This window comes from Antechinus flavipes, chromosome 2, assembly GCF_016432865.1.
Source record: "Antechinus flavipes isolate AdamAnt ecotype Samford, QLD, Australia chromosome 2, AdamAnt_v2, whole genome shotgun sequence".
Classification (NCBI taxonomy): Eukaryota; Metazoa; Chordata; class Mammalia; order Dasyuromorphia; family Dasyuridae; genus Antechinus; species Antechinus flavipes.
In genome coordinates, this window is record NC_067399.1 from 170,414,075 (window position 1) to 170,427,290 (window position 13,216).

General features: G+C 35.3%; 1 protein-coding gene across 4 annotated transcripts in view; it reads left to right on the forward strand.

Annotated features, from left to right (window-relative positions):
* Positions 1-299: 299 nt before the first annotated feature.
* The window catches only part of PAK5 (p21 (RAC1) activated kinase 5), a 455,979-nt gene continuing 443,062 nt past the window's right edge, over positions 300-13,216 (forward strand). For all 4 annotated transcript variants that reach the window (XM_051975927.1, XM_051975928.1, XM_051975926.1 and 1 more), the window contains exon 1: positions 300-407. The gene's annotated coding sequence lies outside the window, so the exon portion shown is untranslated. The remainder of the gene's footprint in view (positions 408-13,216) is intronic.

Sequence of the window (13,216 nt, forward strand, 5' to 3'; positions counted from 1 at the left end):
GTAGTTAAAGGCTAGATAAGAACTGAAGATAAAGATGGGTTACTTAGCCTTCACAAAGGAAAAAATTTGGAAGAGGAAATCCTCAGTTTCTGGCCATAATAGAAAAAAAAAATGCTATTTACTCTTACTTTGAGCCATCAAAAACCCAATCAATCAATGAACAACTGAGTTTTGGGCTGGGACCTATTATTGGCCAATCCATGAAAGCCAAGGTGATTTAGATGTAAAGGCATAGTCAAGTAACTCCATTTGAGTCATAATGGGCTTTATCAGAGCCTGGAAGAGAGAGTGTGGCAGGGGACTCTGCCTGGCTAGCCTTATTTAAATCAGATTCACTTGCAAGTCAAGACATCACCCTCCTGTTACCATTGGTCCTCTTCCCACGAAGGTCAAGCAACAATCTGTGGGTAAGTACTCCCTGGGAACTCTACTAGTCAGTTCCTAGTGGGGCAATGATGCTATTTTTTCTCCTCCTCTTTCTCCCCTTTTCATTCTCCTCCTCCTTCTCTCTCTGTTCATATAAAGTGTCATATGTGTGGGTGTTCTGTCCAAAGGAATATAAATTTTGATTGCTTATATTTCACAAGAGATCTTGGGCTTGGAGGACTAGATTTTTTTCTTTCCTATTCATTTCTTCTATTATTTCTCCCTCCAAAAACTGGAATTTCTCCCTTTTATCTCATGTAGTTTTCATTTATGTTGTTTTTCTTTATGAAATGAAAAGAAGATAAATTGAGAGCTGGGTGGATGAACATACTCAAAGAGTAATTATTAATAGTTTATGATAAACATGGTAGGATGTCTCCAAAGGAACTCCCTAAGGATATGTCCTTGGTCCTGTACTACTTAACATTTTTTTCAATGACTTGGCAAAAGGCATAAATGACATGCTCATTAAATTTGTAGGTGATATAAAGATTGGAGGGATAATCCATATAGAGGATGAAAGAGTAAAGAACCAAAAGGATTTTTGACAGGCTAGAGCATTGGCCTGAATCTAATAATGACAATAGTGATAAATGTAAAATCTTATACTTGAGCAAAAAAATAAATCAACTTAAGTAAAAGCTGGAGGAGGGATGGATAGATAGCTATTGTTCTGAAAGAGATCTTGAGTGGACTGAAAAAGCTCAATATAAATCAGCAGTGTGATTTGGCAGCTGAGCAAGCAAACAAACAAATCCCAAAACTAAGGAAATCTTGAGTTGAATTAAAAGGGTGAAACTTCCAGGAATAGGAAGATAATGGTCTCACTCCATTGTGCCCTTTTTAGATTTCATCTAAAATATTGTATCCAGTTCTGTGATATTTTAAGAATTCTTACAAGTTAGACTGTTCATAAGAGAACAACAAGGATGACAAGGGAACTGCTAAATGAGAAGAAAAGAAGATTAGAAATTTGAGGGGGGAGAGGACATGATCATTGTTTAGTCATTTTCCCTTTTGTGTCTGACTTTTCATGATCCCTTTTTGGTTTTGGGATTTTTAAAAATAAAAATACTGAGGTAATTTGCCATTTCTTTCCCCTATTCATTTTACAGGTGAGGAAACTAAGACAAATAGCAATTTAATTTCAAATTAGCTTCTCAGCTGTCACCTTAGAAAGGAAAGAACAGTACCTTCTCTCCCTCAGCATATCCCACCTCCCAGTGGAGCCAAAGGATGGAGTAATTTTTATCAGTTTAAAAAGGGATTAAAGGATTATGGTGAACACTAAATAGAATCTGATTTATCATAAACAAAACTGTCAAGTCACATTTTCAGTGGCATGGTATATGTTTTTTTAATAACTGAAATGAAAATTTCCTTTATCCCAGATATCTTTTTTCCTGGTCTCATAGTACTTGGGAGAAAACAATTTAGTGAGCAGAAGTTTATTTGGCAAGCTTGAAATCAAAACAGAGGGAAATGGATGTTATTTTGAAATAGTTGATTCCAGTTATGTTAGAACTTGATAAATGCCAATGACACCGCCCCCATTCTACCTCCTCCCCCAATATGGAGTAAAAAGAGCACTGTATTCAAAGTTCACAATCTATGGCTTTAGAACTGGCAATGATCTCAAAGGTCATTTAATCTAACCTCATTTTAGAAATAATTTCAGAAATAATGTTGTGACTTGCCCAAGGTGATGCAAGAAGTAAATAGCAGAATCAAAACTTTAATTCAGATCTTCTGATTTTAATGCAATTGCTTTCCACTGCACCATAGTTTCCTAATTCTGACTCACTCCACCACTTCCTAACTCAGTGATTATGGGTTAGTCCTTTCAACAATGAGTCTCAGTTTTCCTTTCTATATTATTGTCTTTTTCAGTCATGTCCACTCTTTGTGACCACTTTTTGGGTTTTCTTGACTAGGATGGTTTGCCAGTTCCTTCTCCAGCTTATTTTACAGATGAGGAACTGAGGCAAACAAGATTAAGTGACTTACCCAGGGTCACACAGCTAGTAAGTATCTGAGGCCAGATTTGAACTCATGAAAGATGGGTTTTATTGACTTCAGACCTGGCATTTTATCTACAATGCCATCTTTCTTATCTACAAAAAGGGAAGTAATAATATGCTGTCCACCTTACAGTGTTATTAGGAAGGTCCTTTTTGTAAGCCATACAAATGTTGTTGTATAAAAATGAGTTCACATAATTATCAAATGTACTTTTGAATAATCTAGGGATTCTAGGGATTCTGTGTGTCCTTCATTAGACAGTGCTGAAGAAATGCTGATATATCCTTTAATAGCTTATTCTTTTCTTTCAACATTCACTATTAGTCTATATTATTTTATAGTAGACAAATTACAATTGATCAATCCATGGTTTATTTAACATTATTTGTATTTTAAAAGAATTCAGAGTAACAATACTCAGTCTCCTCAGTCACATATATAAATCTCTTCTGCTAGGTTAGAATAATGCTCTATTCGAGTTGGAAAGAACCTTGGAAATAATCTGGTACAACCCCTTCATTTTCCTGTGAAGATTTCTACAGATGGCTAATCACATCTATTTTGTGTTGATTCTTTTTGGCTTCCATTACAGAAGGTGACATTTTCTGATCTTGTCCCTGAATAACAGAGGCATTTTAGTTAATTAAATAAAGGAAACCTTATTTGGGGCTTGCATCTCCTTTATATACCTGACTGAACTAGAATGATAAACCAGTGGAGGGCAAATGGGGCTTCATTCAAAGAGAGTGGGGGAAGTCTTGCTTCTTTTCTGAGGAAAGAAATTCCTTTTTGCAGTAAATGATGTATACTTCTTGAAATCCTCTGAAGCAATAAACCCTTATCACTATTCCCAGGAACCTATAGCTATGAGTTTGCTCTTTCAGGGTATGCTCCTCCCCATTCATATCCTTAGGGACAAAGGCTTCATTCTTTAGAAAACAGATGAACTATTCCCATAACAGATTATATGTACTTCAGTTCAAATTACTCTCTACTAGCTGTGCAACCTCCCCCCCTCACTGAATTTGGTCCAAGTAACTGAGATGATATACCTGTGTTTTCTGCTTCATATTTGCCTGATACCAAGTTTCTACCATGAGGAGTTTGCAGGATAGTAGCTTGGAGCAGGATATAGTAGTTGGGAGCTATGACAAATTGCTTGGTTTCATAGTAGGCATTCCATGCAAGTGAAGAAAGAAAACTGGTCTTGAAGTCAGAAGGCTTAAGTCTGTTTGAACTCTAGTTTTGGACAAACTCTAGTTTGTGTACAAAATTGGGATGAAATACCTACACTGCTTTGACCTCACAAGAATGCTTTAAGAATCAAATGGGAAATATATTTTTAGAAAGGTAATCATATACTATTATATAAATATCAATCACTATTATTATTATAACAATTATTATGATTATTATTCTAGCAATGGTCTTCCCCTACTTTAACATTTAAAGAATATAACCATTGATAGTCCTGAAGGATTTACAAGCATCTTAAAGTCATCAGGGAAGCCCATAAGTCTTCCTTCAAAGTAGGGTTTTTAGACCTGTTGTTTTAATTTTGTTCCAGGAAATTGAGTTCATTCAAAGAGATGTTTTAATCTGTTATGGGCCAGAACTTGAAACAAGGTACTAAGTGGAATCAAGGAGACAATAGTTAAATCTAGTTTAGCATTGAGGGTTCTAATCTTTTCCTCAAAAACACTGACAAGTTCGTTAATTTATCAAATATCCTCTTTTTTTCCTCCTTGCAGAATGACATTTATCTTTGTTGGATAGGTTTTTCTTGGTTGTAAACCCAATTTCTTTGCTCTTCAAAATACCACTTTTCAAGTATTTTGGTCTTTTATTGTAGAACTTGCTAAAAGAAGGGTAGCAATCAAAAAATAGTTTGTCTCTTCTTTAATTAAATCTATTTTAGTTTTAACTTTGAGTTTATGATTGCTAACCTCTCCTCTTTTAATATTAACTGAAACATGAAAATTTTACTTCATATTTTTACTCTATATGTGACTCATTTTAAAGTGTTTATTGTAAACAATGTACTATCAGTTACTGGGTTTTAAAAAATCTGTTATGTTATTCATTTCCATATTATGAGTGAGTTCATCCCATTCACATTCAAAGTTACAATGAGTAGTTTTGTATTTTTCTCTACCTTTTTTTTCCTTACTGTCATATGTAACTGTCTCCCTATCTTAAATACCCTTCTAAAGGGTGCCTCCTAGTTCTGATAGAGAATAAGAGTCCTTCACTACTTGCCCTTCACTTTCTTCTCCCCTCCAGTGTAACAGTTTTTCCATATGCATATCTTTTTTTGAGATAATTTGCTCCATACCTCTCCCTGTCCAATTTCATTTTTTAAGATAATTCTATGATAATCAATTAAACTTTAAGCCTTTTATCTATGTATATTCCTACCAACCAACCTACTTGTTACTTTACCATATAAGAAGTAAACACTTTAACTTTATTAAATCCCTTATAATTAATTTACTTGGGTTTCTCTTGTTTATTTAAAATTCAAATTTCTTGATCAGTTCTAATCTTTTCTTCCAAAAAACTTGCAAGTTCGTTAATTTATCAAATATTCTCTTTTTTCCCCTTGCAGAATGACATTTAGCTTTGTTGGATAGGTTTTTCTTGGTTGTGAACCCAATTTCTTTGCTCTTCAAAATATCACTTTCAAGTATTTTGGTCTTTTATTGTAGAACCTGCTAAATTTTGTGTTATTCTGACCCTGGCACCACAATACTTAAATTATTTCTTTCTAGTTGTTTGCAGTGTTTTCTCCTTATTTTGACAGTTGGCTATAATGATCCTGTGAGTTTTCATCTTGGGATCTCTTTCAGGCAGTGATTTTTTTTCGGTGTCTATTTTATCCTCTAATTCTAAAGCTTCTGAGCAATTTTCCTTAATAATTTCTTGAAGTACAATGTCTACAATCTTTTTAAAAGATTATAGCTCTTAGGTAATAGAACGATTCTTATATTATTTCTCCTCAACCTGTTTTCCAAGTTCAATTGTTTTTCTGATGACATATTCCATGTTCTCTTTTCTTTTGTTATTCTTTTGGTTTTATTTTTATTTTTTGATGTCTTGTGAAATTGTTATCTTTTCCTTGGTCCATTCTAATTTTTAAAGAGTTATTTTCTTTTGAAAGTTTTTAGATCTCTTTTTCTGATTGATTGACTTTCTTTTCATAATTTTGGTTTTCTTATATTATTCATTTCTTTCCCCAATTTTTCCTCAACCTCTTTTATTTGATTTTTAAAGTGTTCTCTAAGCTCTTTCAAGAAGTGTTTTTGGGCTTGTGATTTCTTTATATTTTTCTTTGAAGCTTTACAAGTAGCTGCCTTGATTTCATTATACTCTTCTAAATTTGAATCCTGATCTTTATCACTCACAGTAGCTATCCGTGGTTGGGTTCTTTCTCTGTTGTTTGCTCATTTTTTAAAAGTCTATTTCTTAACTGATAAGTTTATATTAAACTCAGGCTACGCTCCCAAGTTATGTAAGATGATGTTTCAGGCTTCAGGTTTTTCATGCTATTATTTTTTGATTGCTATCTGGAGGTCTTTGCCTTTTGATTTTCTCAATATTTGATCTATGGGTAACTTCAAGTATTCCTCCTCATTATCACTCCCCTCCCCCAACCATTGCTACTGCAAATACTTTTGTTCCCTGTGGTCCCTCTGGGGGATTGTAAGCATCAGCACATCCCTGTACCTTAGAACCAAAACCAGACACTCCACAATCCTGTGAGGGACCATAACCAGCAATGTCCTGCTTCTCTGTAACTTCACTGACAGGTGTGGGCCCATTCTTCTTCACCCACAGCCACAACCTAGAATCATGTCTAGTCAGCATACCTGGAACACATGTCCAATGCTAACAGAGGGTTCCTCTTTCCCTCTTCCCCAATCACATCTGATCTTAACACCTACAATGGGGTCAAAGTTCCCAAAGCTAAAGCTGCCACTCATACAGCTGTTCCCAGGGGCTTGCTTTGTGACAACTGGTATCTAAGTTATCCACACTTTGCTCTGGCCAAACTACCACCCCAGAGGTCAAATTTTTCCTGATCTCTTTCCAAGTTGTCGTAGGCAGGACAACAGCTTTATCCCAATTTTTAATTATTTCTGCTACTCTTAAATTCACTTTGAAGTGTTATTTTAAGTTTTTAAAGGGAGGGGAAGATAGAATTTGGGAGATTCAGGCAATTTTCTGCCTTATTCTTCCAACTTCCAACAATTCCTCTGCAGATTAAATTTAAAAATGTGTTTTGTCTACTTTTTCCCCAGTCAGTTGTTAAAACATTTACCAGTATACTCCTGGGACTCACAGACTTTTGGTTTTCAGTCAATTGCTTTTATCTACTGCATTATCCTCACCAGTTTGCTATTGTTTCACAGAGAAGGGAGGACTTAAATTGGAATTAAGCAAAAAGAAAAGGAAAAAGCTTTCCAGTCAAAAACAAGTAGAGTTTCAGAGACCAGCTCTAGGTGTTATGCCTTGGACGTAGGGACAGTAGACTATGACCCTTAGGTTTGTTTAAAGAGATGATTTTCCTTGGCTCTATGCAATAGTTTTTGTCAATAAAGCCTGCTGCTCAGTGAAGGTCCCTTTGTTGTTTTCTGAAATATACCTGAAATCAAAGGGAAAAAAAAAAGAAAACCCCATACAACTAGAAATTTACACAATTAATTTATTGTGTAAATTCTCCTTTGATTTAGTTTTTCTTTTTTTTTTAAATTAAAATGTCAGATGGTAAGGAGGGATGAGGAAGAATAGGGAGGCATTATTTCCCTGAAGCCACTTCTTTTTGCTTGTATCTTCTGGCTATAAGGAAAGGTAATTTTGAATTTTGCACAATATTGATTTCCACAGAACTTTTTTTTTTACCCTCCAAAAATAATTTTTGAGTTGTTGCAGGGTTTGGGAAAATCCAATTTGAAAGAAAAAAGCTATCAGGCTTGAAGTCATTCTAGTTTCTTTTTTTTAATCTGTCTCTTATTTGCATTCTTCTGAATTTCTATCCAGTTTAAAGATGAATACAGGAAAGAATTTCATTTCTAGGCTGACATATATGAACTTGGACTAATATCAACATGTCTTAAATGCTAAATGACTTTGGCAGTTCTACTAATCAGTATCTGATTAAAGTAGATTTGCATGGAGCAGAGCTGGCTATTGCTAATTTAGAAAATAAATTCTCATTTTGGTCTTTTCTTTAGATGACAAGTGTTCCTGTGGTCTATAATCACTGGCAATTTCTCTGCTTCAGAGGTCAGAGTTTACATTTAAGAACTTAAAGGAACAGAGAGAACTGCAGTTAAATTATTTGGCTTTTTCTATCTAAACTCATCCATCTGTCACTATAAAAAATACTGTATACATTCATGTAGTAGGCCTAAAACCAATCAAGATTAAACCAGAAGAAATCAGGGCCAATGTAAATACTGTTACAGAATATTTTCTTACTCAAATTTTAAATGTCTAATACAGTATAAAGTTCCAGAATCCAGAGGAAAAAGAAAAATAAAAAAGCCCATTTCTGAGGGTTTTTATCCTCTTTACCCCTGATCAGCTTCGAAGTATAATTTGCTGGATAGAGAACTTGGCAGAATCAGTCACCAACACATGACACCCACAGAGCTCCCACTATTGATCAGCAGCTCCTGGTTTTAATCTATTGGTTCCTGGGGAATATTCTGGAGATGAGCAATAACATCTAGTTCTCCAAAAGGTTTCATTAATTCACTTTTTCTCTAGTCTCTAGACTCTCTGGAGTCTAGGCCTCCAGATTCAGAAGGTATTCCAGGCTTTGGGATTGGTGAGTATTTGTTTAAGGCCTGAAGACAATTATGCAACAGTAACACTGATTTGGGGTATTGTCAATGGCTTCTTCCCTGGATTCATGGTGTGTGGGATGGTGAAAGACCCCCTTTCCCAAATTAACTAATCAGAGACATCTTCTGGTACAAAGAGAGCATTTATTCAGTCCCTGCAGGGAGAGGCCCAGCACACCTGGTAGACATCCCAGCTCCCACCATGTGCTTGTGGAACCTGACAAGCGGCTTTAAATAGCAAAGGACCCAAGCCTTTTCATTGGCTAGACTAAAAGGAAGTAACCATTTTTGACCAATGGTCACCAATGTTGTCTGCTTCCTGAGGGTCACAGTCACTTCCTGTCACTGGCTTAGGGTTTGACCTTTTAGAGATCATGTGACTTCCTGCAACCCAGGCTCCAAAACCTGATCTTCTGACTCTGGGAATAAGGGATCATGTGATTTAGGCCTAGTCTCATAAACTGAAAAAACTCCATCCAATCAGTCCCATTCAGTGGGTTATTGGTAGAAGGTAAGAGGTCTTTAGAACATGTTAAATCTGTTTTCTTCTATTTTACAGTCACCAGTTTCACTGCAATAAGAATTATATTGGGGCAACTAGGTGGCCCTCAGAGTGCTGGGCCTGTGGAAGCCATCTTCCGATTTCACATGTGGCCTCCATTACTTACTCCACTTAACCGTTCTTCCCTCAGTTTCCTCATATGGAAAATGAGCTGGAGAAGGAAAAGGGCAAATCACTCCAGCATCTTTGTCAAAAAAACCTTAAAATAGGGTCATGAAAAAGCCAACCTAACTGAAAAACAACAACTACAAATGAATGATGTTAGATCCTGCCTAAGCATTTAATAATGTGCTCTCAATAGTAGATAATCCTTCACTTCAAGAAAGGAGATAGTGTGCATCACACATTGGGACTTGGTGTTAGGAAGACCTGAGTCCAAATCCCTGCCTCTGACACGTTCTTGTTAGAGGATTTGGGGGCAAGCCACTTAAACTTCATATGCCTCAGTTTCCTTATCTATAAAATAGGAATAATAATAGCACCTGCTTTACAGGGCCTCAATAAGATATGTAAAGCACTGGGCAAATCTAAAAGTTGAATAATGCTAGCTATAATTAGCTGTTGTTATTTAAGAACTTTGATTAAAGCAGAAGTATATGGATATGGTAACTCTAGATACTCATTCCAGAAGTGCTGGATTAGGAATTTTCTTTAATACACATGCAATGTGTTGCCTATAACACGTTTCCCATCTGTGTATTAGAAAGTGTCATTTCAATTAATTTTCTAATTAGTCAAGTACCCACAATGGTGAGTTAAAAATAGTGGTCTTCAGAGTATTGACTGATACTGGTGAGCAGCATTAAAAAAAAAAAAAAGAAGTATTTGTTATTCTCTTTTTCAGTCTTTTATATCAGTGATAGTTTTCCAACTAGGTGTTCGTTTTTCTTTAAAAAAAATTTTAATAGATCCCCATCAGTAAATATTTGAAAAGCTTTCTTGGTAAGGAAGAAATAAACTTGTTCTTGGGATCTCATAAGGGAAAAAAAAAAAAAAAGTAGCATCAAAAACCAAATAAGGCCAAGGGGGAAAACCCTAACAAACTTTATTACAATTATAGCTACCCGAAAGTAGAAAGGTCTGTATTATAGAGGATCTTCCCTTTCTCCAATAAAGGACCTTCAAGGAAAAATTGGATGGCTACTTATTGCATATGTTGTTCTGATTGATATAGTTTGGGCTAAATGACCTCTTCTATCCATTTAATTTAACAAGGATTATCCTTTTCCAAATAAGCAATTCTGTGATTTTGAGAATGTTGATGTATGTGATTGTCACCTATCTTTCACTTTCAGTAGTTCTAACTCTGTATGCTACTTCAAAAGAATATATGTACCTCTTACTACATAATGCTATCTCCAGATATCAGCATATGATATGGTGCTTTTTAAAAGAATTGTTTTTGTAGTAAATCTGCTAAACTGAATTTTGAGCACTAGAAAATACTTTTCAGAAATTTTCAGCTAAATTCAGTATTAAAGCAATTGGTGGTTAGAAATGTCTTTCAAAACATTGTAATGACCGCGTATTTAAAATCAGCCGGAGTCAGGAATTCAGGTTAAGGGGAAAATCTTCAATATTTATTGAAGTGAAGAGGTGAATAAAGATTGTGATAGCAAATATGGGCAGTTGCGACAGGAAGCCAGCTAGCAGAGAGATACTCGAGCTGAGCCAACCGTAGCAATGGCAATCCCAAAAGTCTCTCCTCCCCTTCCTTTTCCACTCCCCTGCCTCCACCCACCAAAATCGTCATTTCCTATACAACACATCAGGACTTGCACAATGAGTGGGTGGGGGCCCTTCTTTCTCCAAGCTTATATATTAATAGAGTATGGTCCAATTACTATTTAGCCTCATGTGCTTGGGACCTCAGTGCATCAACTCAAGCCTCAGCCCATTACAAAACATCATCAATTTTATGTCTATAAGTTCAAGAAAAATGTTTTCTCATCTTATGGGACAATTTCATTTAATAGGAGTTCTCAAACTTTCTTTGTGTTTGGACACTTTTGGTCATCTGGTGAAGGCCCAGATGAACCTTTCTTTTCTCAGAATAATGTTATTTCAGTTAGAAATTGATGAAAATAAAGACTATATATTTTTCTACATAAAACTTTACAGACTTCTGAAATATATCTATGGACTCTGGGTGGGTCTGTTTATCTTCAGTTAAGAATTTTTGTTCTTTACAAATGTGTGAACAGTTAGCTTAGCTTGATTAGGTTTTGACTCTAATGATAACAAAGATAGGAAACAAACCTATTACTGGGTTAACTAGCTTCACTTTGCTCAGTGATCGCTGATTGCAACCATCATTGGCCATCTAAAAACTTAATACTTCTGAGAAAACTATTATATATTTATTTTAAAAGTATATTTCTTGGAGGCTTTCAAGTCATAAGAAAAGGAAAAAGGACTTAAAAAACTTTGGGAATGAAAAATCTTGCTATCCTTTGTCTCCCAAATATCCAGAAATACAATATGGTGTAATAGAAAGAGCTCTATTTTTTTTTTTTAATGAAGACCTTAACTGAAAAGGGACAAGTTGTCTTGTTTCCTCCAGGACCATCTCCTGTCATCCTGATCTATATCTGGCCGCTGGACCCAGATGGCTCTGGAGGGAAAATCAAGGCAGGAGACCTTTCTTAGCCTTCCCTCACTTAAATCTAATTCACTTGTTTGTCATGGCATCCCCTCCCTAAGTTCATGGTCCTTTTCAAGAAGGAAGCAACAACTATAATCTAAGGACCAATATTCATTTAGTAGATATAAATGGAAACTACAGCCACATTTCCTGGGAAATAACGATCAGCTTCTAAAGACTCTCCCTGAAAAAAGGTAACCTCTGCTCTGCTTCTTAAAGTAATTGTGGGACACTGGGCAATTTTCTTCACCTCCTTTTGGGGATCAATTATCCCAGCTCTAAAATGAGGGTATTTTAGTTGACCTCTGAACCATTTCAGCTCTAAAATACATGATCCTGTAAAAAAAGGGCAGCAGGCTCAAATTTGCTTAAATTTCATAAGGACTAATTAAGATGATACTGAGTGTCAAGCAGATTAAATGGAAGAAAAACCCTCTCCCTTTAAACCTCATACCTTTTTGGCCATGGGTATAGGAAGTATACTTTGCATTTTCATACACATCAGTTTTAAAATCTTTGATAGCACAGATTCAGAAAGACAGTAGATAGAACAACGTGCATAAAATTTGGAAGTCCTGGGTTCAAATTCTAAATTTCGTATTTATTAGCTGAGTGATTCTGGGCAAGTCACTTTACTTCTCAGACTCTATTTCCTCATTAATAAAATTGGGATAATAATATTTTTAAGACCTTAACTCTCAGGGTTGTTGTGAGATTCAAAATGGCATGTCAGATCTTAAAGCCTATATATATAAATGACTATCATCATCATCATCATCATTTATATCCCTAGTATTTAAGTAGTATCTCATAAAATGAAGTGCTCTATAAGTAATTTGTTCAATTGAATTGAGTGGAACCAAATAAACTGAGCATTTTATTACGTTTTAATTTTTATTGCCATTCTATTTAGTTACATTTGTGCATTACTTTCCTCCCCGTTTTTACTTTTCTGAAAATTTCCACTTTGTTGGCTGTTTTTCATGACTTTTCCCTATTTGCATGTTAAAAAAAAATGAATGATGTCCTCACATGGTCATGTGCAGTCACAAAAATCACACTGACTTAATGCCCACTATGTGTTCTGGTTATACCTCCCTGACAGAGACTGATCTTCCAAATACATGGCCAAATGTTCTTTCTGTCCTTCTGATAAACCTATAAAGCTAAATTAAACATCAGAGAGTAATGCTGTTCTAACATTTTCTCTTCTTAAACTGCCATATATACATTTGATTTCTGGTAAATCCTTAAGAATGTGCAAGCTACAGAGAAATATTTCTGGGGTAATTTAAAAGTCAGACCTATTCTTCAGGATGGCAAGTGCTTATTTGAATTCAATATATTACAGTTCAGTGATCTTTGGGCTTTTGTTTCCTTAGCTTATTTGTCTGAAACAGTTTTAAGTCATTTATAAAAGCCATACATCCCCCCAACTCTATCCTTTTAGTGCCAAATTCATCAGGAACATTCAAGGTAATTAAGAGGGCACAAAATAATCAACATAAAGTGCTGGCCTTCTCTACAGGCCAGCTTCTCTGCTTCTCTACAGCAGAGTCTTTTAAAGCCTTTGCTTTCCAATGCCAAGAATGATGGTTTTAATAAACAAATTTGTACAATGAGATAAATTCTACTTTTCTGAAGTTTGGGGAAGAAAATACTATTTTGATAGGCTTTTTATAATTACATATGGATTAACAACAGAAATATAAG